Consider the following 24,372-nt stretch of genomic DNA (forward strand, 5'->3'; position numbering starts at 1 on the left):
CGTCGGTTGTGACACTGGATGAGACGTGGATGCCATTTTTCAATCCAGAAACAAAGCGCCAGTCAGCTCAATGGAAGCACACAGATTCACCGCCACCAAAAAAATTTCGGGTAACCGCCAGTGCTGAAAAAATGATGGTGTCCACGTTCTGGGACAGCGAGGGCGTAATCCTTACCCATTGCGTTCCAAAGGGCACTACGGTAACAGGTGCATCCTACGAAAATGTTTTGAAGAACAAATTCCTTCCTGCGCTGCAACAAAAACGTCCGGGAAGGGCTGTGCGTGTGCTGTTTCACCGAGACTACGCACTCGCACATCGAGCTAACGTTACGCAGCAGTTTCTTCGTGATAACAACTTTGAAGTGATTCCTCATGCTCCCTACTCACCTGACCTGGTTCCTAGTGACTTTTGGTTTTTTCCAGCAATGAAAGACACTCTCCGTGGCCGCACATTCACCAGCCGTGCTGCTATTGCCTCAGCGATTTTCCAGTGGTCAAAACAGACTCCTAAAGAAGCCTTCGCCGCTGACATGGAATCATGGCGTCAGCGTTGTGAAAAATGTGTACGTCTGCAGGGCGATTACGTCGAGAAGTAACGCCAGTTTCATCGATTTCGGGTGAGTAGTTAATTAGAAAAAAAAATCGGAGGCCTTAGAACTTGAATGCACCTCGTATGTCTGTCACAATTATTTAATTGAGGTCCTGAGAACCATAAGTGCCTAAAGCACATTGTCATCGATTTTGAGGTTATAGCATGTGTGTGCTCCTGACATCTGCTGATATTATGGTGAACCAGCTTTATCTTTATGTGTAGGCCCACATTGTTTACATAAAATTCACAAAAAGTTGCCTCACACATTTCTCGGATATTCACTTCCATTTGGGTCTAAAGCACAAAGCATACCATTGTTGCTGAGCGCCGCTCATTTGTTACCTAGGGTTGCCTACATAATTAAGTCAGTACATCATGTACGTAGCAGTAAGAAAACGTCAAAAGACACTATTGCCAGCAGCTTTATATAAAAATTTTGTGAATTAGCAGTAAATATAATCCTAAATATTAATTAACATTTCGTAACACAAAATGGGTACATTATTTTTCCGTAGGAAATATTAGATGTTTGAGAGTTGGTGAAAAACAGTTCCGACTTATAAGATCGACGGCCTGTCTACAAATTTGGGCCCTTATCGTTCTCAGTGCTTCAGTTGCATCTGTCTAGGGTAGGGTGGCTTGATCGAGCAAAGTGATGTTACTACAATATATACAGTTATATAGGTTCCGAAGTAATCATATCGTCTCTGGCATCTCTTTTCATTTTCGTCAGGACATACAATGTGTCATCGTTAAAGATACGTGTCATTTATTCTAATCACGTTTTACTCACTTCGCGAAAGTGCGTTCTGGTCCTCATACGATCTATTGTGAATTATATAAGTATCGCTGGTAGTCGATGCGTTCCAAGACTTGTATAGTTTCTCTATTTTTTGCTGTTGGCCTCTTATTCCTAAGTTTTAGTTACTGATTTCTTTTATTTCAGACTTTTGCTTTCTTGAACGTTTTCTTTGACTATCTCGTTTGTACAGGGTGGTCCAGGAGGATCAGTTAATATTCCAGTATATGATAGGAATGATCATTAGAAGCAAGAAAAGTCTAGTAAGTATGGACTCTAAGACGCGTATCTTAAGAGCTTAAGTACTTGAGATTTGTTTCACAGTATCGAAGAAGTAGAAGTGCTCATAGCACTTAAGGTATGCGTTTAAGAGCCCATATTTACTAGACTTTGTACGCGTCTGATGATAGATCCTCTCATATACTGGAATATTGACCATTACTCAGGGGACACACCGTATATTTTCTGCTGTCTTTTGTTACTGCCTAACTGTTAACGGTGTGTATTCTCTGTATTTGTATGCCTCTCTAGCTGTTGCGAATCCTTCTATCTAACTAGTTTTTGTTTCCTTGCTGTGTTTTTTAACTTTTCTGTTTCTTTATCATTGTTTCCTTTAAGCGTCAACAAGTATTTCGACACTTAAATTGCTTGTATGAATGCATATATGTTGCTTTCACTAAAATGTTTATCAAACACTGTAGCCCATGTGATCGGGCGACCACTTCGCATAATTTTTTATCTTTGTAACATATCTGAAGGTTCATCTTTTATCAGCAACAGTGCAGCTGATATAATTCTTTAAAAATAGTGCGATTCCATCTCAGTACTAGCATATCAGTCTCCGTTGCGTCTTCTTGACATAATGTTATATAAACTGTTCTCCAACAGTTTAAGACCGTTTCCTTTATCATCTCTGCCTTCTTTCGTAAAATTTCTAAGTGCCATTTCCTTTGGACTGCATTTTGTGTTGAATTCCCCACGTAAAATAGTGTAATGGAATTGATTCCTTAGTTATACCTCAATTATTGAATCGTAGTTACCCACTTCCTCATGCAGATGGTTTTTAAACGCAATATTATTCCGCCATTCCGACACGGAGACAAAACTGCAATCAAAACAACGGGTTGTCTAATGTGAAATAGCACCAAAACAGCAAAAACTCTTTTGTCGGCGAATAGTTTCTTTACTTGAGAAAGAAATTCAATCGTAGCTGGCTCTTATCTTGAAACATTGTAGGTCCATATGCATACTGAGTTGAAGCAGAGGCGATCAAAATTAGGAGACAGTGAAACTGCTCTAGCCGCAGGAGAATACCCTTTCTCCTCCGTTGCGATGCAAAGTAGGCGTGCTGGCCTTCGAAATAGTCCCCTACACAGCTCACTGCTTTCTATTTCACGTTATTGTTCTGGTCTTCAGCCCGACAACTGATCTAGTGCAGCTCTCGACACCAATCTATCCACCGCAAGCCTCTTCATCTCTACATAACTACTGTGACCTGTATCCATTTGAACCTTTCAGTAATGTGATCTTTGCGTCGCTCAACAATTTTGACGTCTCTCACCCAGGTCCACTCGCCTGCACGCAAAAATGCTTCCCTCCATTACCAATCGAAGATTCCTTGATGACTGAATATGTAACCTACCAACCCATCCTTCTTTTGGCCAAGTCGTGCCATAAAATTCTTTTCTCTCCAATTCCTCTTCACTGAGCACCGAAAAACCTAAGCCGAAACAAAGCCCCGGGATTGGACGATATTCCATTAGAACTACTGTTCGCGTTGGCAGAACCAGCTGTGACAGAGCACTTCAAAATGGTTCAAATGGCTCTGAGCACTATGGGACTTAACATCTGACGTCATCAGTCCCATAGAGTTAGAACTACTTAAACCTAACTAACCTAAGGACATCACACATATCCATGCCCGAGGCAGGATTCGAACATACGACCGTAGCAGCAGCACGGTTCCGGACTGCAGCGCCTAGAACCGCTCGGCCACAACGGCCGGCCAGAACACTTGCATCCGGTGAGCAAGACGTATGAAACAGGCGAAATGCCCTCAGACTTCAAGAAAATAATTCCTGTTCCAAAGAAAGCAGGTGCTGACAGGTGTGAATGTCACCAGACTTAATAAGTCATGGTTGCAAAATACTAACACGAGTTCTTTACAGAAGACAGGAAATACTGGTAGAAGCCAACCTCAGGGAAGATCAGTTTGGATTCCGGACAATTGTAGGATCACGCGGGGCAATACTGAAGATAGGCCAGGGAAAGGCAAACCTACGTTTATAGCATTTGTAGACTTAGAGAAACCTTTTGACAATGTTGACTGCAATTCTATCTTTGAAATCATGAGGTCACAGCGGCAAAATTCAGGGAGCGAAAGGCTATTTACAACTTGCACAGAAGCCAGACTCCAGTTCCAGTCGAGGACCATAAAATGCAAGCAGTGATTGAGAAGGCAGTGAGACGGTGTTGTAGCCTACCTCCAATCTTATTCAGTCTGTACACTGAGCAGAAAGTGAAGGAAACCAAAGGAAAATTTGGAGTAGGAACTGATGTTCAGACAGAAGAAACAAAAACTTTAAGGTTTGACGATGACATTATGATTGTGCCAGAAACAGCAAAGGACTTGGAAGAGCAGATGAACGGAATGGACAATGTCTTGAAAGGGGGATATAAGCTGAACATCAACAGAAGCAAAAGAAAGATAATGGAAAGTAGTAGAATTAAATCAGGTGAGGCAATTAGATTAGGAAACAAGACACTGAAAGTAGATGAGTTTTGTTATTTGGACAGAAAAATAACTGATGATGGCCAAAATAGAGAGGATATAAAATGTAGATTGGCAGTGGCAAGGAAAGCGTTTCTCATGAAGAGATATTTGTTAACACTGCAAATTGATTTGACTGTTAGGAGGTCTTTCCTGAAAGTATTTGTATGGAATGTAGCCATGTATGGAACTGTAATATGGGCGATAACAAGTTTAGACAAGAAGGGAATAGAAGCTTTTGAAATGTGCTACTACAGAGGAATTATGATGATTAGATGCGTAGATCATGTAACTAATGAGGAGATAGGGAACAGAATTGGGGAGGAAAGTAATTTGCGGTACAACTTGACAAAAGAAGGGATTGGTTGATAGGATACATTTGAGACATCAAGGGATCGGTGTCGTGTATTCTCCGCCCTATGAATGTTCCGCCCTGCGAAATTTCCGCCAGAAAAGGTCGAGGAAGGGCCCACTACTCCCCCGTGTATTCTCTGCCCTGTGAATTTTCTGCCCAGGGCCCACTAATCCGCTGCGGACGCGAGCTAGCATGCTCAAGCCGTATGGTACTAGCCATAGTATATATTGCATGTAACAATTTCAGTATTATCAGTTCTGACATATATATGTTTTTACGTAGACAGTTCTTACTGATTGAAAGCAAAAAATTATTCTATTAATTTATGCAGAAATTTGGTTTAGAACACGTACACAGTGACGTTGCCCAAGTGGAGCACAAAATAAGTAAATAAATAAACAAATATTTTACGGTCAGGTTTTTGAAGGGCCATTTGTTAACGGCTGGTTCAATGTTGAAATTTTTCAAACTTATGTGAGAGAAGCACTCGACCTATAAGGACATGAAAGAAGGCGCAAAAATATTATAGTTCAAGAGTGCATTTGTAGATCAAAAAATTGACGAGACTAACAAAAATTAACAACCTATTAAGGAGGTGGTTCTCGATCAAACTGAAGTATTTAAACAAAACGTAGAAAATCTTGCACGTAACTGTCATGCAAAACAAGACAGTGTATTAGTAGAAGAAAGAGGAAATGAAGAAGAATCCAATGAAAGTAGTAGAAATGTTTTCATTTCTGACATCTGTCAGTGACCTTTGACTGTCTTAGAAATCTAACAGTTGAATCATCAAAACAGTAAGTGACGAAAAATTTAAAAACAAGCATTACTCATTCTTTTTGTCTAACAGACAATGAGATAAATAAAGCTTTAACCAACAGTTAACGTCTGACTCCTTCTATATCAGCCACAGCGTGAGAATGTTTTTAAACTTGGATGCCACATTCAACTAAAAATCACAGTTTGTACTATTCTTGTTGTAGTCTCTTTACCACAGGCACGAGTTTTATCGACGCATATAAATTTGTTAAAAGTTTTCAAGCGTGGGTGAATTTTTACACCTTAAAACCTTAGAACAAGTCTGTTAACAAATACCTTAGCTAGACAGCACCTCAAACGGAAGAGTGGTCCTATCGGAATTAGTACATAAATAAATGAATTTGTGAGGATGGTAATTGGTGAGAACGGCAGAAGTCCGCGTTGGGTTCAAAAATACATAGCTAAACCACTGCGTAAACGTCAGTCTGAAGCAGAACAAAATATTCGACGTGTAGGTAACAAAATAGGAAATTAATACAGTTCTGTGTGAGACCGAAATTGATCACGGCAAATATCGCCAAGTCATTCATTTACTTAATATTTAAATAACTCAGGAGTCACATCTTTGCATCATTAGTGCGCGTCTTTCTAAAGTGAATGGGAACTCACAAAAAGCAAGTGTACCTTCCAAAGATATGCTTAATTTTAGCTCAGTATATGGTCATTCATCATTACAACCTAGAGAAAACCAATTTTGCGTTTGGTTTTCATGTCACGTCCATAGTTGTGGTCATTAGAGATTTAGATTTCGCTCGGGTTGTTGGTTATGGGAGAGATGGGAGTGGGGGGGGAGGAAGCTACCATGACCACTTTAAGGAATCTTCACAGGAGTTGCTTAAACAAGGAAAACCAAATACAGTAGACTATAGAGCCTTGGTTAGCCACTGCGCTAACCTCGCTTGGTACCATTAACAACAAATAGACAGTAGATACAACAAAATAAGATTTCACAGAGACTTTAGAATATTTAAGTACATAAAGAAGATTCGATTCTTTTACAGCACCAGACAGCAGTCACTGTCAATAGATATATTTTCATAAAAGTGCACTTATTAAATACACGGAAATATTGAGTGGCATTATGTTCACACATGTGTAGTGTAGCTTAATTTTAACCGTTAATTTTTAAATACTACCGAGGCATGGGACTAGTGGCGCTTTGGGTTTAAATGCGTTAGAAATCACAGACCTACACTTTTAAAAATAATCTGATTCCCATCGCACTTTATCCAAGCTTTGGACTAGCTAAATGGCAAACGTAATTTTATTGTCATTTAGGCGTGTTTAAACTCAACTTATAAGCTTCGTCAAGCTTTTGTATATTTTTTTGTATTTTTTAAGATTGCTATTTACATTTCATATATTTTTTATTTGTATACGTATTCTGATACATTATTTACTCTAGTTTTTGAAGGTAGGAGATCCTGTTTCATGTACACTGTTTTCTTTCTTTTACCTTCCATACACAGCTCTGTTCTCATTAATCCGAACGTTGGATTTTCTGCTTCTGTTTTCATGCAAGTAATTACATCACTAATTTTAGGATTTGGTTTGGAAACCATATTATTAATTTTGTTATGCCAGCCCTCTTACAGAGTCAGTTGTTCGATGGAGCCGTTTGTAGCAGCTCCAAAGGCTGATAGGATTTTCTTCATTTTCCAACTATCTCTCTACACAACAGTCGAAAAAGTCAGAAAACCTAGCAACATCCGGTGCCTGTGAATGTATCTACAGCCAGCCATCACATACATCTTCAGGTCGTAGAAACGTCAGCGCAGCATACATGCGAATTTGTTGTCTGACTTCTTCATTTTCTTTATATTCGCGAGTGAGTCCAAGATCGCGAACTTTCCTCCAGAGAGACTTTCTCATGTGGAAATAGCATCCACGCACTGAGGAAGTTGGTAACATATGTATAATTGCAGAAATCGCTGCTTACTCAAATTCTACAGTCGCACTTGCACGGTTCCATACTGGAATATTTTCAAACTAATTTCTGAATTTCGGATGCATGTCTCATTCCTTTTTTTGGTAATAATGTAAATCCCACTGGATATATATTAGTCTCATTTTTATTACTTCCAAAATCTGCATGAATTGTATATATCTGTGAAAACTATTTGCTACAGTATTTGAACATACCATCCATAAAAAGTCTCGTTTACTTCTTAGAGCCTCTCTCCCTGCTCTTCCACAAAAAAATATTATCATGTCTCCTGATTTATCATCACTTAACAGGAAACTGCTGCCATCATTCGCAGTTAGTATCTCTGTTTTAAGTTAAATCTCTTCTCTTGTCTCTGGATCCCCCTCACTTCCCTGGGACTTTGCCCTTTACTTGTATAACGTCCTCTTCGTTGTTCGCTGCTCTGCCATTTCTGTCACAAAGTCGTACCCTCGATAACGCAAGTTACCTAGCTCCTCTGAATAGATTTTGGAAATAGACCCTCTCGTGCCCTCTTCTTTACCTGGTTCAGAGTCCTCTGTACTTCCAGCCTTGCGTCATCCGGAGCTCCACATTGATGCTCGTGCGAAAAGAGCACTGCAGAATTCTTTATTTTAAGCTTTCCTCGACAATGCTTCTCTTCCTGTTCCAGCGCCAAATCACAGTCCCATCTTCCTTCGTTTTCTTCACTGTGTAAGAATAACCTTCATAGTGGCACTGGGCTTACCACGAATTGTCGTTGAAATTTCCGTAACACAACTGCTGAGATGGTAATATCCAAGTGGCACGATGTGAAGTCTATGAAAACTAGAACGATACTAACAGGCAGATGGGACTGTGCGGGCGGAGTTCTGCCGAGTCCAGGGAACAGGTAGAGCAAGGTGATGAGGACGGCCCGGCTGCAGGTAGAACGGGACACAATGGACGCAGGTACGAGGCAGAGAGTTGGCAGATTTCTAGTGGGGCGGAAAGTTCGCAGGGCGGAGAATTCATACACTCCAAGGGATCACCAATTATTGTTGGAGGGAAGTGTGCGGGTGGGGTGGGGGGAGGGGATTAAAATTGTAAAGGGAGACCAAGAGATGAATACTGTAAGCAGTTTTATAAGGTTGCAGGTTGCAGTAGTTGTTCAGAGATGAAGAGGCTTGCATGGGATACAGTAGCATGGATAGCTGCATCAAACCAGTCTTCCGACTAACAACGACAGACCTTTTCATTAGTAATCCAATCTACCCCTGAGATCTTCAGCATTCTTCTGTAGCACCAAATTACAATAACTTCTAGTCTCTTTTAGTCTGAACTGCTTATTCTGTGTAAAAGGCTACACTCCAAATATCTTCACAGAAGACATTGTAACAGGTAAATCTGTATTACAGTAGTGACTAGCCCCGGCTTCGTACGGATACCACGAAACATCTACGAACGGACAAATTGTCTGGCGTAGCGATAATATATTAGTGAAAACAGTGTCAAAATCCCTAAAGTAATTCCTGAGATTAGTCTTCACACACAGACAGAAAAACGCGAAAGGGGACTTTAATTTAGTAGTATGTATAGATTTTTACAAACTTCTAATTTACAGACACGCACCTTTTACTGTTGCCAGTTATCATTTTATATCTTTCCCATTTCGTTCATCGTCAGCTATCTTTCTATCCAGAAACTCATCAGCTACTTTTAGTGCCTCATCTCCTGACGTAATCCCCTCAGCGTCGTCCTTTTTGTACGACTACGCTTCATTGTACCTGTTTAACTTTTGTTGTTATACACGTTATTATTTCTTTTCAAGACGCTATCCACTCCTCTGAACTGACCTTGCAGGTCTTCTGCCATCTCTGACAGCCGGGAGCTGTGGCCGAGCGGCTCTAGGCGCTTAAGTCCGGAACCACGCTGCTGCTACGATCACAGGTTCGAATCCTGCCTCGGGCTTGAATGTGTGTGATGTCCTTAGGTTAGTTAGGTAGTAGTTCGAAGTGTAGGGGACTGATGACCTCAGATGTTAAGTCCCATAGTGCTCAGAGCAATTTGAACCATCTGTGGCAGAATTACGACGTCTTTGGCAAACCTCAGAGTTTATATTTCTCCTCCCTGAACTTTAAATGCGTTCCCAAATTTATTCCTTCATTTCATATCCTCAAAAAATTACTTTGAGTGAAGAGACTTCATTGAAATGAAGATTCACCTTTTCTGTAACCCTGTTTTATGCAGAATTTGAAAGAATTTATTTTCTAAGACAATGTAAAAAAACGTTGTGACTCACCGAACCAACTGTGTTGAAGTCAAGACGATTATGTAGAGAAATAACTTGTGTTATTTATTGTGTCTTTTTTGCCACATTAACCAGCACTCTCTCGCAAGTTAACATCAGAGTGGCCACGCACAGGCAGACACGCACTCGTGTCCGCTCGGCTGGACGTCCCGTCCGTTCAATGGAGCCACCGTATTTGTTTTCTTGGCTCACTTTGTGTTCTCTCTACGTCAACGAGAGCAGGAAGCATACCGCGTGCGGACAGGTGAGGCACTGAGGGCTGCGTCACAGGGAATTAGGCTTCGTGTACGACAGTAACATCAAGGTGGCTACTACCTGGAATTTCACTTCACCAACAGCGACATTACAGGTAAGAGGATACAGTTTAACACTGCCCTGATGTCGCGGTCAATGTAGACGAAGTGCTGGGTCACTTGGCAGCGAATCGGCTGCCACTCTGTTGGAGGGATCATCGCATCTGCACAGCCAACGATGAGTCGAGACACACTTATTTTTTCCTGACTAATCTTCAGAGAAACACTACACGATTTTTTTGTTCGACTTGTTGGAGATGAAATGATAATTAAATAGACACCCTAGCTGCAAACAGGCGTTGATATACTTCACTGGGGACATGTTGAAAATGTGTGCCCCGACCGGGGCTCGAACCCGGGATCTCCTGCTTACATGGCAGGCGCTCTATCCATCTGAGCCACCGAGGGCACAGAGGATAGTGCGTCTGCAGGGACATATCCCTTGCACGCTCCCCGTGAGATCCACATTCCCAACATGTCCACACCACTACATTCGTAGTGCGTCGGGGCACACATTTTCAACATGTCCCCAGTGAAGTATATCAACGCCTGTTTGCAGCTAGGGTGTCTAATTAATTATCATTTCATTTCTAGCAAAGCTGCACGGTCATCCACGGTATGTGTTCTTTCGAGAAGAGATACTACCGTCATATATACTTGTTGGAGACTTTTGTTTGTTCTCTCCAAACTAATCTGACGATACTCCTTACATCACGTGGGTCTCTCTCATTCCAGGGTCTGCGTGACGTATCCTTACTTTTTAACGTTGCGCAACCTGTGTCTCTATTCCTTGTCCGAGGAAGGAACTAAGTTCTGAAAGCGTGTATATCGAAATCGTCCAGGGATGCACTATAAATCTGATTGAAATGAGCAAAATAAGAGAAGGGGTTTCTGCTGGCAGTACTGTTGTTCGACAGAATGTATAGCGACGCGGAGCGTTGTGGGCAAGCGCCGTTTTACACAATAACTTTTACTTTTTATAACGGGTGTTCAAAAAGAATCGAGCCGGAATCTGGAAAGCGCAAACCGGTGACAGGAGGGTAACATCGTAGTGTGTGTAACGTGGTGTGGTGGCACGCGTGTACATCACGTGTCTATACAGAGTTAGCAGAAGCATGCGTCAATCGTCCAGCGCTGCCACCCTGACGTTTTTCTTTGACCAAGATGGCCCGCTTCTTATTCACTTCCTGCAGCACGAAACAACAATGAATACCACCCTCCATACAGTCGGGACTTCTGTCCCTGTGATGACGCCGTTTTTGTTCCCTTTAAAAAGGCTTTGAGTGGCAAACGATTTACCTCTGACTACGACGTCCAGCTGTACGTGCGGAACTGGTTAACATCACAGCACTGTGAATTTTATAAGACAGCCATTCACCGCCTTGTGTCACAGTGGGACAAATGTGTCAACAGCCAGGGTCAATACTTCTAACGTTTTTCTGTAATTATGCCTCCGGCTCGTTTCTTTTTGAACGACCCTTATACGAGGGTCGTCCACAAACTAAGTTCCGTTTCTATTTCTATCCGCGGCAGCGCTACGATCACAGTTCCGAGCATGCCCGTGAACTGTGTCCTGCGGCCGCGCGGGTTAGCCGTGCGGGCTCGGGCGCCTTACCACGGTTCGCGCGGCTCCACCCGTCGGAGGTTCGAGACCTCCCTCGGCCATGGGTGTGTGTGTGTCTTCAAGGAGAAAACATGTACGCAATTTTCATATAGTTGCTGCCGATGTGTGCTTTGTAGTGCTTCTTTATAATGTCAGCCATAATTGAAAATGCCGCCGCTTGTGAAATCAGATCTGTGATTCGTTTTCTAAAGCCAAAGAAAGTTAAACCAAAGGAAATTTAGCGGCAAATCTGCCAGATTTACGGACAAAATGCTATGAGTGATTCAAAGGTTAGCAGACTTTTCAATGAAGGACATGATCAAGTGCACGATGAAGAACGAAATGGACGCCCGTCTGTGGTTACTGATGAACTGGTTAGGACAATTGAAGAGAAGATTAGGCACAACCGCAAGTCTACACTTAATGCCCTTGCTATGGAAGTTCCGCAAATCTCACGATCACTAATTCATGAAATTGTAACTGAAAAGCTCAATTTTCGAAAACTTTGTTCACGTTGGGTACCCAAAATTCTTATTGAAAAACACAAAAAACAACGGATGGGCAGTGCACTTCAGTTTTTTGCACGCTACAATGAAGAAGACAAGGGTTTTCTTTTTCGGATAGTCACGGGGCATGAAACTTGGGTATCGGACGACACCCCTGAAACAAAACGGCAATCAGTGGAATGGAGGTACACTTCTTCCCAAACGGAGGTTAAGCCTAAGCAAATCTTCACACTTCGAAAAGTCTTGTGTTCCCTTTTTTGGGACAGAAAAGGCATTTTGCTGATTGATTTCTTACCACGAGATCAAACAATCAGTGCACATGGTTACTGCGAGATCATTAAGAAATTGCGCCGCACAATACAGAACAAGCGCCGAGGATTACTGTCAAAAGGTGTTTCTCTTCCCACGATAAAGCCCGACCTCACACGGTGAATGTGACAAAACAACTTTTACGGGAATTTTACTGGGACGTGTTTGATCATCCTCCGTACAGCCCGGACCTCGCTCCTAGCCTCTTTCATTTCTTCTTACACCTAAAATCTGTCCTCGGTGGTCAACACTTCAACGATGATGACGAGCTGAAAGAACATGTTACCACATGGTTGAATACACAGGCGGCAACCTTATATGAAGAAGGCAGACAAAAACTTGTGCCACGCTATGACAAGTGCCTACAAAATTTCGGAAGCTATGTAGAAAAGTAGTTTAACAGTTGTAGATTTTTTTACAAAAAATATTTTTTTGTATCTGTAAACGTTTGTTTTATATAACCAAACGGAACTTACTTGCCGGCCGGGGTGACCGAGCGGTTCTGGCCGCTACAGTCTGGAACCGCGCGACTGCTACGGTCGCAGGTTCGAATCCTGCCTCGGGCATGGATGTTTGTGATGTCCTTAGGTTAGTTAGGTTTAAGTAGTTCTAAGTTCTAGGGCACTGATGACCACAGCAGGTAAGTCCCATAGTGCTCAGAGCCATTTGAACCATTTTTTGGAACTTACTTTGTGGACATACCTCTTATATTTCTCATATGCCATTATTTCAGTGTCTATTGTGCATTTGTTCTAGAGCATGCCATCTGTAACATGACCGCCTGTTTTTAGTGAAATGCTAAATGAGTTAAATAGTGGACTGTGTCCTGTGGCCGCGCGGGATAGCCGCGTGGTCTTGGGCGCCTTACCACGGTTCGCGCGGTTCCACCCGTCGGAGTTCCGAGACCTCCCTCGGGCATGGGTGTGTGTGTTGTTCTTAGCGTACGTTAGTTTAAGTTAGATGTAGTGTGTAAGCCTAGGGACCGATGACCTCAGCAATTTGGTCCCATAGGAACTTACCACAAATTTCCGAAATTTCTGTGTCCTGTGAATCTCACCCCTCAGAGCAGTTTCAATTCTATTACAAATATTTGCATAAAAAAGAAACACTGTACCCAAAGACTAAACAGGTAAATAATAAGTAATATGTTGAGCATCATAAGTAAACTGTTGCATGTCTTACCAGTGAACAACACGCAGTCTGGTAAAGACATCTGCATTATGTAAGGGTAATGCATTTCTGTAAAAGGAGAAGAAAATTGAAACTTCCTGGCAGATTAAAACTGTGTGCCCGACCGAGACTCGAACTCGGGACCTTTGCCTTTCGCGGGCAAGTGCTCTACCAACTGAGCTACCGAAGCACGACTCACGCCCGGTACCCACAGCTTTTACTTCTGCCAGTACCTCGTCTCCTACCTTCCAAACTTTACAGAAGCTCTCCTGCGAACCATGCAGAACTAGCACTCCTGAAAGAAAGGATATTGCGGAGACATGGCTTAGCCACAGCCTGGGGGATGTTTCCAGAATGAGATTTTCACTCTGCAGCGAAGTGTGCGCTGATATGAAACTTCCTGGCAGATTAAAACTGTGTGCCCGACCGAGACTCGAACTCGGGACCTTTGCCTTTCGCGGGCAAGTGCTCTACCAACTGAGCTACCGAAGCACGACTCACGCCCGGTACCCACAGCTTTTACTTCTGCCAGTACCTCGTCTCCTACCTTCCAGGTAGTACGAGGTACTGGCAGAAGTAAAAGCTGTGGGTACCGGGCGTGAGTCGTGCTTCGGTAGCTCAGTTGGTAGAGCACTTGCCCGCGAAAGGCAAAGGTCCCGAGTTCGAGTCTCGGTCGGGCACACAGTTTTAATCTGCCAGGAAGTTTCATATCAGCGCACACTCCGCTGCAGAGTGAAAATCTCATTCTGGAGAAGAAAATTATTTTTCAGTATCAACAAAATGCTGACAAGATCTAATATATTTGTTTTGCGTGTGGATTGTGATACTAGTCTCCGAGGCAATTGTTCGACAACGTTCTCCGTATTACTTCTCGATAATGTTTTCAGTCCTGGAGAGACAGCTAAGACGAACGATTGTTCATTGACAGCAAACCTGATTGAGCAAGTAGTCGCGGAGTCCGTCCAGTTCTCTGATGAATCTTGGAACAGAAGAGCTGAAAGTAATTGCAAACTAGGGAACTCAGTGAGAAGTCAGATGTGTAGGAAGGTTAAAAAAGACTCAGATACCTGGGCATACTTAGAGACAGAGAAAGCTCTACTGAGGCACGTCTGAGAAGAACATAACCTTCTGCAATTGTTGTATCAGGAAGATCTAGCCTGGGCTCTAAGTCGCGACCCTGCAGTTGAGTATCACAGAAACCATTCACTGAAGAAGAGCCTCTGGAGCGCTCTGTCGCTCGTATTTATAGCCCTTGATGGCGTATCGGCTGCCGCTCTCATCTCCTCTGCACCTCTGGGCGCCGTAGCAACTCACGCCACACACGCCATCTTTGGTTAATGTGATGGAACTTCGTAGTAATGGTACAACTCACGCGGCTACGCCTATCTTTAGTTAATGTGATGCAACGTTGTAGCAACAGTACTGTACCTTTGTTTTTAGTACATTCGCAACACTGTTTGTCCTTACTGCCGACAACGTAAGTGTACTCTTCCCAGTCGATACTGGTAGGTTAGAGTCATCATCTACTTCCACCGTACGCTCGGGGTATTTCCATGCTCCCGAGTTTAGGCTCTTTGAATAACTCTACGTTTCAAGTGTCTGAATATTATAGTCGGTAGAAAGATCTGGTTTTTAGTCTGACAAGGAAACATCACCAACTTGACCTCATATTTAAGGAAAGAACAGTGCACTTGCAATATACGAATCCCAGTAACCGACACTGTCGAAAATTTGGGCAATAATTTTGATAGTACGCAATTATGAATGAAAGGACTGGTTTTAAACCATCGTGCACCCAAGCCAGTTTGAAATTTGTTCGAGAACTCATTACTCTAAGCTAAAAACAGTAAATAATATGAGTACATAATACGCCAATCTCATACAAAAACAGGCCGTTTATTTTAACTGATGACGTTGAAATATCTCGGAACTACACATCGGATCAAAAAAAGTTATGATTTGAATTTGATTTTCTCGGAGGGGAGCATGCAATGATACCGCACTCGACGCGCCACCCCACCATGCGTGTGGGTGGCGGGGGGCAACTGAGAAATCTTCAATGGGAACGCCCACTTTTTATTGCAGGTTACGATTTTACCGTAAAATCTACGTACGTTTTGTCTGAAGCATTTTTTTTTCGTTTCGCCACAAATGGCGCTGTAATCGGAGAAATAGAAATGGATACACAATCGTAATTTACGACATGTTACTCAATGGCCCTTGAATATCCAGTGTTACATGGGACCTCACCTCCATGTTGCGAGGGTAGGACTGGCCAGTATTTCATAATTTTTGATTGGAAACCCCATTCGCAACGTTGACATATTGAACTGCTCGACGCGCCGCGGTGGCCGTGTAGCGAACTACTACGTGCAATAAAAGGCCGTACACTGCGACCGGAGCTTACGTATCGTGCGGTGGCTCCAACATTACAATACTTGCGCAATACTTATTGCCTGTGTACTTATCTAGCATTCGGAGAAAAGACATTGAAGTGGACGATGAATGTTGCAACGACAGAAGGAGAAAATTGAAATGATCCTGATTAACGGAGAACGTAGGGAAATATTGAGGCTGCTGTTGCCTTTTATGCCAAGAGTTTTCTCCGAGTTTCCCGATGATTCTTCCCCATGTCAATTCATCCACCTATCATCTCCGGGCCATGTTGTAATAAAGAACACCATTGCCTTTACTGCTCGCTGGTTGATTGATACACACTTTGTCCCGTTTCTTCAACTGCCTCGTGTGGCGGGCAGCCCCATTTGACGCTCTGATCTCACGCCATGAGAAGTCCAGCTTTCTGCGCACGACTGGGAGACCCCTCGCAACATGCTCCCCGCTCATTTATTTCTTTCCACGGACATGTTGAAAGGTTACGTTACTTTATTTATCTCGTCCGAATGTTTTGCAGGGCAATGTGTTGTGGCGTAACAAGCTAGTCACGCCACACTGAGGAGGAAGCCGAAAGGCACGCGTACACACACGCCGACTGGCGTCAAGTCTGGAACAGGATACGTATTGAATACTATAAAGAAAATACGTATCTTTGGAATATACTTAACTTTTAATCAATCCTTGTGATACATCTCTCTTGACTATACAAATGAGACTCGTAAGATACATGCACTGTGACAATTGGCGCCTTGCTAAGTCATAGCCATTAACTTAGCTGAAGGCTATTCTAACTGTCTCTCGGCAAATGAGAGCAAAGGCTTCGTCCGTATAGTCGCTAGCAACGTCGTCGTACAACTGGGACGAGTTCTCGTACGTCTGTCGAGACTAGAGATGGGCAAAACTGTTCTTTTCAGAGATTGGATCAGAACTGTTCACTCCCTGAAATGAATTAGCTCTTTTTCATGACTCACCACTCATTTACAAAAGAAAATAAATGAAAGGCACATTGCCCTTTAAACTTGGTTTATTCCAGTACTATACCTGTATTTTGATCTTATTTGATCCTATTTTGAAGTAACACAGATAATGAGTAAGAATTTTGTATTGTTTATTGAAATTTCCACGATATGACAAAGTTTTTGATTATTGATTTATTTTGCACTAGCGTGGTTTTTTGGGTGATCGGAAAATGTTGTAACTTGCGATTTACATTAACAATATATTTGGCTATAATGTATTAAAATTTCATTAACCTCATACAAATACATCGCAAGCCATATATTTTTCCTTTCGAAGACGCCTAAAATCGCAAAATCCGTACCAGAATAAGAAAAAAAAAATATAAATTTGACTGCAAAACGAAAGTGCTGCATATAGCCTTACGCAGAATAAAACAAGGAAAATATTGGTGTATCACATTTTGCGATACGTTTATCGGTTCGCTCGTAATTAAAGCGTAAATTCGAGTGTCCATAATAAAAATCCTATAGTAAGAGGAGTCATCAGGAACCTAATCTAATCAGTTTAAACAAATAAAAATAAAATAAAAACAATTGATGTATACATAACATAATAATGTAATATACATAGCGGTATTACTACGAAGAACAATATCCAGTGGGGACAAACTCCGATGCAGAGGCGCTGAGTCGAGCAGGTCGAGCCGCGAGCTGTATTACTGCATGAGCTGAGACCGCAGAGACCAGAGTGACACCTGAGTCGCTTTGCTCAACGCTCTGGCTAGAGTCGAGACGGTGGGGTGAGCGTTGAGCGGGCGAGTTCCGAGGGTGGGGGAAGCGGTGAACTCACCCGCTCGGAGCCAAATCGTCCATTCCCTTGCGAGCAGGTTTTTGCAAGTAGTTCCTATGTCATCCGCTAGGTGGCTCTCTGTCCTGTTGCTCGCATCAACTGCCCAGAGGGCAGGACGTGCGACTGAAACGATCGCCGACAGAGTGCGATGCGAAGTTAAGCTGCGCCAGACACTGCACAGTGCACACGGCAGACGACGCACAGAGACGGCACGGCATATGTGAAACACAAAATCCAATGGGGCACTGCACAATGCAGGCAGCCAAGGTAGAAGCAGGGCAGAGGCCGGCGCTGGCTGTGTTGTGTGGCGTGCACTGTGCTCTGACCAGCAGAGGCGCTGCTGATATGCTCCGTCTCTCTCTCTCTCTCTCTCTCTCTCTCTCTCTCTCTGCTGTGGGAAACGTTTGGAGCTACCGTTCTTTTTTTCTGAATCACTGATTGTTCACTCCTTTGAAAGATTGAACTCTATGAATTAGTTCAAGAGCGGATCCCCCATCTCTAGTCGAGACCTGCCGTGTGGTGGCGCTCGGTCTGCGATCACACAGTGGCGACACGCGGGTCCGACATGTACTAATGGACCGCGGCCGATTTAAGCTACCACCTAGCAAGTGTGGTGTCTGGCAGTGACACCACACAATGTATTTTCAGGCTGGACTGAAGAAGGCTCCACACGTAACGACCTCGCCAAACCCGCTACCGGCAGCTCCAAAATCGTCGCCTTACTATCCTATGCTGACTGAGCCTTGACGGGCTCCCTCTTTGCATTCCCGTCCCGCGCGCCTGGCATACGTCTCTCCTCGCGGCTCGGAGCTGGTGGCGCCGCACTGGGCGGCGAGCAGCAGCAGCGGACAGCACGGGCATTCGGTCTTCTGAAGCCGGACCGGAGGCTGTGGCCCGTGGGCAGTACTTGCTGTTCGGCCAAATTTGAATTGCCATGGAGTGATTGGTAGCCCCTTAAACGTTTTGTCTGTTTAAAAGTTGTGGGCACGGATGTTATCAAAAAATGGAACATTGGTGTGGTCTTGACTATTTGAATTTGTTGTTGGTTATCGGTGGAAGTCACGTTATGCAAGGTACTGTCTAATCCGATAAACTGCCTGATTTCAGTTGTGTGCGCCACTTAATACACTACTGGCCATTAAAATTGCTACACCAAGAAGAAATGCAGAGCCGGCCGAAGTGGCCGTGCGGTTAAAGGCGCTGCAGCCTGGAACCGCGAGACCACTACGGTCGCAGGTTCGAATCCTGCCTCGGGCATGGATGTTTGTGATGTCATTAGGTTAGTTAGGTTTAACTAGTTCTAAGTTCTAGGGGACTAATGACCTCTGCAGTTGAGTCCCATAGTGCTCAGAACCATTTGAACCATTTTTGAAGAAATGCGGATGATAAACGGGTATTCATTGGACAAATATATTATACTAGAACTGACATGTGATTACATTTTCACGCAATTTGGGTGCATAGATCCTCAGAAATCAGTACCGAAAACAACCACCTCTGGCCGTAATAACGGCCTTGATACGCCTGGGCATTGAGTCAAACAGAGCTTGGATGGCGTGTAGAGGTACAGTTGCCCATACAGCTTCAACACGATACCACAGTTCATCAAGAGTAGTGACTGGCGTATTGTGACGAGCCAGTTGCTCGGCCATCATTCACCAGACGTTTTCAATTGGTGAGAGATCTGGAGAATGTGCTGGCCAGGGCAGCAGTGGAACATTTTCTGTATCCAGAAAGACCCGTACAGGACCTGCAACATGCGGTCGTGCATTATCCTGCTGAAATGTAGGGTTCGGCAGGAATCGAATGAAGGGTAGAGCCACGGATCCTAACACTTCTTAAATGTAACTTCCACTGTTCAAAGTGCCGTCAGTGCGAACAAGAGGTGACCGAGACGTGTAACAAATGGCACCCCATACCATCACGCCGGGTGATATGCCACTATGGCGATGACGAATACACGCTTCCAATGTGCGTTCACCGCGATGTCGCCAAACACGGATGCGACCATCATGATGCTGTAAACAAAACCTGGATTCATCCGAAAAAATGACATTTTCCCATTCGTGCACCCAGGTTCGTCCTTGAGTACACCATCGCAGGCGCTCCTGTCTGTGATGCAGCGTCAAGTGTAACCGCAACCATGGTTTCCGAGCTGATAGTCCACGCTGCTGCAAAACGTCGTCGAACTGTTCGTGCAGATGGTTGTTGTCTTGCAAACGTCCCCATCTGTTGACTCAGGGATAGAGACGTGGCTGCACGATCCGTTACAGCCATGCGGATAAGATGCCTGTCATCTCGACTGCTGGTGATACGAGTCCGTTGGGATCCAGAACGGCGTTCCGTATTACCCACCTGAACCCACCGATTCCATATTCTGCAAATAGTCATTGGATCTCGACCAAAGCGAGCAGCAATGTCGCGATACGATAAACCGCAATCGCGATAGGCTACAATCCGACCTGGAACCGCGCGAGCGCTACGGTCGCAGGTTCGAATCGTGCCTTGGGCATGGATGTGTGTGATATCCTTAGGTTAGTTAGGTTTAAGTAGTTGTAAGTTCTAGCGGACTGATGACCTCAGAAGTTAAGTCACATAACGCTCAGAGCCATTTGAACCATTTTTTACAATCCGACCTTTATCAAAGTCGGAAACGTGATGGTACGCATTTCTCCTCCTTGCACGAGACATCACAACAACGTTTCACCAGGCAACGTCGGTCAACTGCTGTTTGTGTATGAGAAATCGGTTGGAAACTTTCATCATGTCAGCACGTTGTAGGTGTCGCTCTGAAAAACTAATCATTTGCATATCACAGCATCTTCTTCCTGTCGGTTAAATTTCGCGTCTGTAGCACGTCATCCTCGTGGTGTAGCAATTTTAATGGCCAGTAGTGTATCTTCTGGCGTCGCCTGGGAAGAGGTTAGGATAACGTGTAGCAACTGGAGACACTTGTTATTAAAGTTCAGTTTCCCATGTTCATCAGTGGATTCGATGATTTGGTAATCCTGTACATTATTTTAAATGCGACATAGTTTGGCCTTAGACCAGGATTTTGAAGAGGATCATCTGAAGCGTCGGTTTTTGTGCAGAAGTACTGTGGTCACGGGACTGTATTAAGTGAGAATAGCGTCGGAATTTAGACGCTTCCTTGGTCTGTTCCGGTTTTCTATTCTTGTCGCCCGCTTTGAGTGTCTTGGACCTGGACACAGTGCGTGCTCATCGTATTGTGGCTGTTAACGTCGCGTCTGTAGATCGGCTTGATGAAATGCACCACTACCCTTGCGTTGACTTCACTAAAGTTAAATAAGTTGCTGTTTGAAATTTGTATTAAAATCGTGTGCATTTTGATGTTTGGGGCTCTGTTGAGTCAAGTGCTGTTGCTGGGCTTGGTGTCTAGACCCGTTGGGATGGTGGTCAGTTGTATGCGAATCACACGTGTGATACTATGATGTCGGCCACACATGCGAAGATATAGCCCGCTAATACACTGAAGAGCCAAATAAACCGGTACACCTGCCTAATATCGTGTAGGGCCCCCGCGAGCACAAAGATGTGCCGCAACACGACGTGGCATGGACTCGACTAATGTCTGATGTAGTACTAGAGCGAACTGACTCCATGAATACTGCAGGGCAGTCCATAAATCCGTAAGAATATGAGAGGGGTGGAGATTTCTTCTGAACATCACGTTGCAAAGCATCCCAGATACGCTCAATAATGTTCATGTCTGGGGAGTTTGGTGGACAGCGGAAGTGTTTAAACTCAGAAGAGAGTTTCTGGAGCCACTCTGCGGCAATTCTGACGTGTGGGATGTGACATTGTCCTACTACAGGGTGTTTCAAAAATGACCGGTATATTTGAAACGGCAATAAAAACTAAACGAGCAGCGATAGAAATACACCGTTTGTTGCAATATGCTTGGGACAACAGTACATTTTCAGGCGGACAAACTTCCGAAATTACAGTAGTTACAATTTTCAACAACAGATGGCGCTGCAAGTGATGTGAAAGATATAGAAGACAACGCAGTCTGTGGGTGCGCCATTCTGTACGTCGTCTTTCTGCTGTAAGCGTGTGCTGTTCACAACGTGCAATTGTGCTGTGGACAACATGGTTTATTCCTTAGAACAGAGGATTTTTCTGGTGTTGGAATTCCACCGCCTAGAACACAGTGTTGTTGCAACAAGACGAGGTTTTCAAGGGAGGTTTAATGTAACCAAAGGACCGAAAAGCGATACTATAAAGGATCTGTTTGAAAAATTTCAACGGACTGGGAACGTGACGGATGAACGTGCTGGAAAGGTAGGGCGACCGCGTACGGCAACCACAGAGGGCAACGCGCAACTAGTGCAGCAGGTGATCCAACAGCGGCCTCGGGTTTCCGTTCGGCGTGTTGCAGCTGCGGTCCAAATGACGCCAACGTCCACGTATCGTCTCATGCGCCAGAGTTTACACCTCTATCCATACAAAATTCAAACGCGGCAACCCCTCAGCGCCGCTACCATTGCTGCACGAGAGACATTCGCTAACGATATAGTGCACAGGAGTGATGACGGCGATATGCATGTGGGCAGCATTTGGTTTACTGACGAAGCTTATTTTTACCTGGACGGCTTCGTCAATAAACAGAACTGGCGCATATGGGGAAAAGCCCCATGTTGCAGTCCCATCGTCCCTGCATCCTCAAAAAGTACTGGTCTGTGGCCGCCATGTCTTCCAAAGGAATCATTGGCCCATTTTTCAGATCCGAAACGATTACTGCATCACGCTATCTGGACATTCTTCGTGAATTTGTGGCGGTACAAACTGCCTTAGACGACACTGCGAACACCTCGTGGTTTATGCGAGATGGTGCCCGGCCACATCGCACGGCCGACGTCTTTAATTTCCTGAATGAATATTTCGATGATCGTGTGATTGCTGTGGGCTATCCGAAACATACAGGAGGCGGCGTGGATTGGCCTCCCTATTCGCCAGACATGAATCCCTGTGACTTCTTTCTGTGGGGACACTTGAAAGACCAGGTGTACCGCCAGAATCCAGAAACAATAGAACAGCTGAAGCAGTACATCTCATCTGCATGTGAAGCCATTCCGCCAGACACGTTGTCAAAGGTTTCGGGTAATTTCATTCAGAGACTACGCCATATTATTGCTACGCATGGTGGATATGTGGAAAATATCGTACTATAGAGTTTCCCAGACCGCAGCGCCATCTGTTGTTGAAAATTGTAACTACTGTAATTTCGAATGTTTGTCTGCCTGAAAATGTACTGTTGTCCCAAGCATATTGCAACAAACGGTGTATTTCTATCGCTGCTCGTTTAGTTTTTATTGCCGTTTCAAATATACCGGTCATTTTTGAAACACCCTGTAGAATTGCCCAAGTCCGTCGGAATGCACAATGGACATGAATGGATGTAGGTGATCAGACAGTATGCTTACGTACGTGTCACCTGCCAGAGTCGTATATGGACGTATCAGGGGACCGATATCAATCCAACTGCACACTCCCCACACCATTATAAAGCCTATCCCAGCTTGAACAGTCCCTTGCTGACACGCAGGGTCCATGGATTCATGAGGTTGTCTCCATACTCGTGCACGTCCATCCGCTCGATACAACTTGAAATGAAACTCATCCGAGAAGGCAACATGTTTCCAGCCATCAACAGTCCAATGTCGGTGTTGACGGGACCAGGTGAGGCATAAAGCTTTGTGTCGTGCAGTCATCAAGGGCACACGACTGGGCCTTCGGCTCCGAAAGCCCTTATCGATGATGTTTCGTTGAACGGTTCGCACGCTGACACTTGTTGATGGCCCAGCATTCAAATCTGCAGCAATTTGCAGAAAGGTTGCACTTCTGTCACGCTGAACGATTCTCTTCAGTTGTCGTTGATGTCGTTCTTCCAGGATCTTTTTCCGGCCGCAGCGATGTCGGAGATTTGATGTTTTACCGGATTCCTGATATTCACGATACACTCAAGAAATGGTCGCACGGAAAATCCCCACTTCATCGCTGTCTCGGAGATGCTGTGTCCCGCCGCTCGTGCTGCGAATATAACATCACGTTCAGACTCCCTTAAATCTTGATAACCTGCCATTGTAGCAACAGCAACCCATCCAAAAACTGCGCCAGACACTTGTTATCTCATATAGGCGTTGCCGACCGCAGCGCCGTCTCCTGCCTGTTTACATATCTCTGTATTTGAATTCAGCCGGCCGCGGTAGTCGTGCGGTTCTAGGCGCTCCAGTCCGGAGCCGCGCTGCTGCTACGGTCGCAGGTTCGAATCCTGCCTCGGGCATGGGTGTGTGTGATGTCCTTAGGTTAGTTAGGTTTAAGTAGTTCTAAGTTCTAGGGGACTGATGACCACAGCAGTTGAGTCCCATAGTGCTCAGAGCCATTTGAACCATTTGTATTTGAATTCGCATGCCTATACGAATTTCTTTGGAGCTTCAGTGTAATAAACAACTAGCAAATTTCAGGTTCACGGGGCGTAAAAAGTAAAAGGGTGTAAAACTAATAAGTGTTACTATGCTCTGAAGGTTTCTTATGTATTGGTTCGCTAACAATTTATAAACTGAAAAGTAAAAGAAATTTATTCCCTGTCTCAGGACTAGTTACAGCTTACTAGATTTAATTTTCAACGATTTGTTATTTAAATGGTTTCATGATGTGACATTTCTTTGATTTATTTATTTACCTTTTGCTCCAAGTTGGTTCTGAATACTAATTA

The 24,372-nt window shown here is 44.0% G+C and overlaps 1 non-coding gene across 1 annotated transcript; it reads right to left on the reverse strand.

Moving 5' to 3' along the window:
* Positions 1–10,176: 10,176 nt before the first annotated feature.
* Trnat-ugu (transfer RNA threonine (anticodon UGU)) lies at positions 10,177–10,251 on the reverse strand. The gene has a single exon. It is a non-coding gene; the product is annotated as a tRNA-Thr (tRNA).
* Between the last annotated feature and the right edge of the window lie 14,121 nt (positions 10,252–24,372).

The sequence above is a fragment of the Schistocerca nitens genome, chromosome 2 (assembly GCF_023898315.1).
Source record: "Schistocerca nitens isolate TAMUIC-IGC-003100 chromosome 2, iqSchNite1.1, whole genome shotgun sequence".
Lineage (NCBI taxonomy): Eukaryota > Metazoa > Arthropoda > Insecta > Orthoptera > Acrididae > Schistocerca > Schistocerca nitens.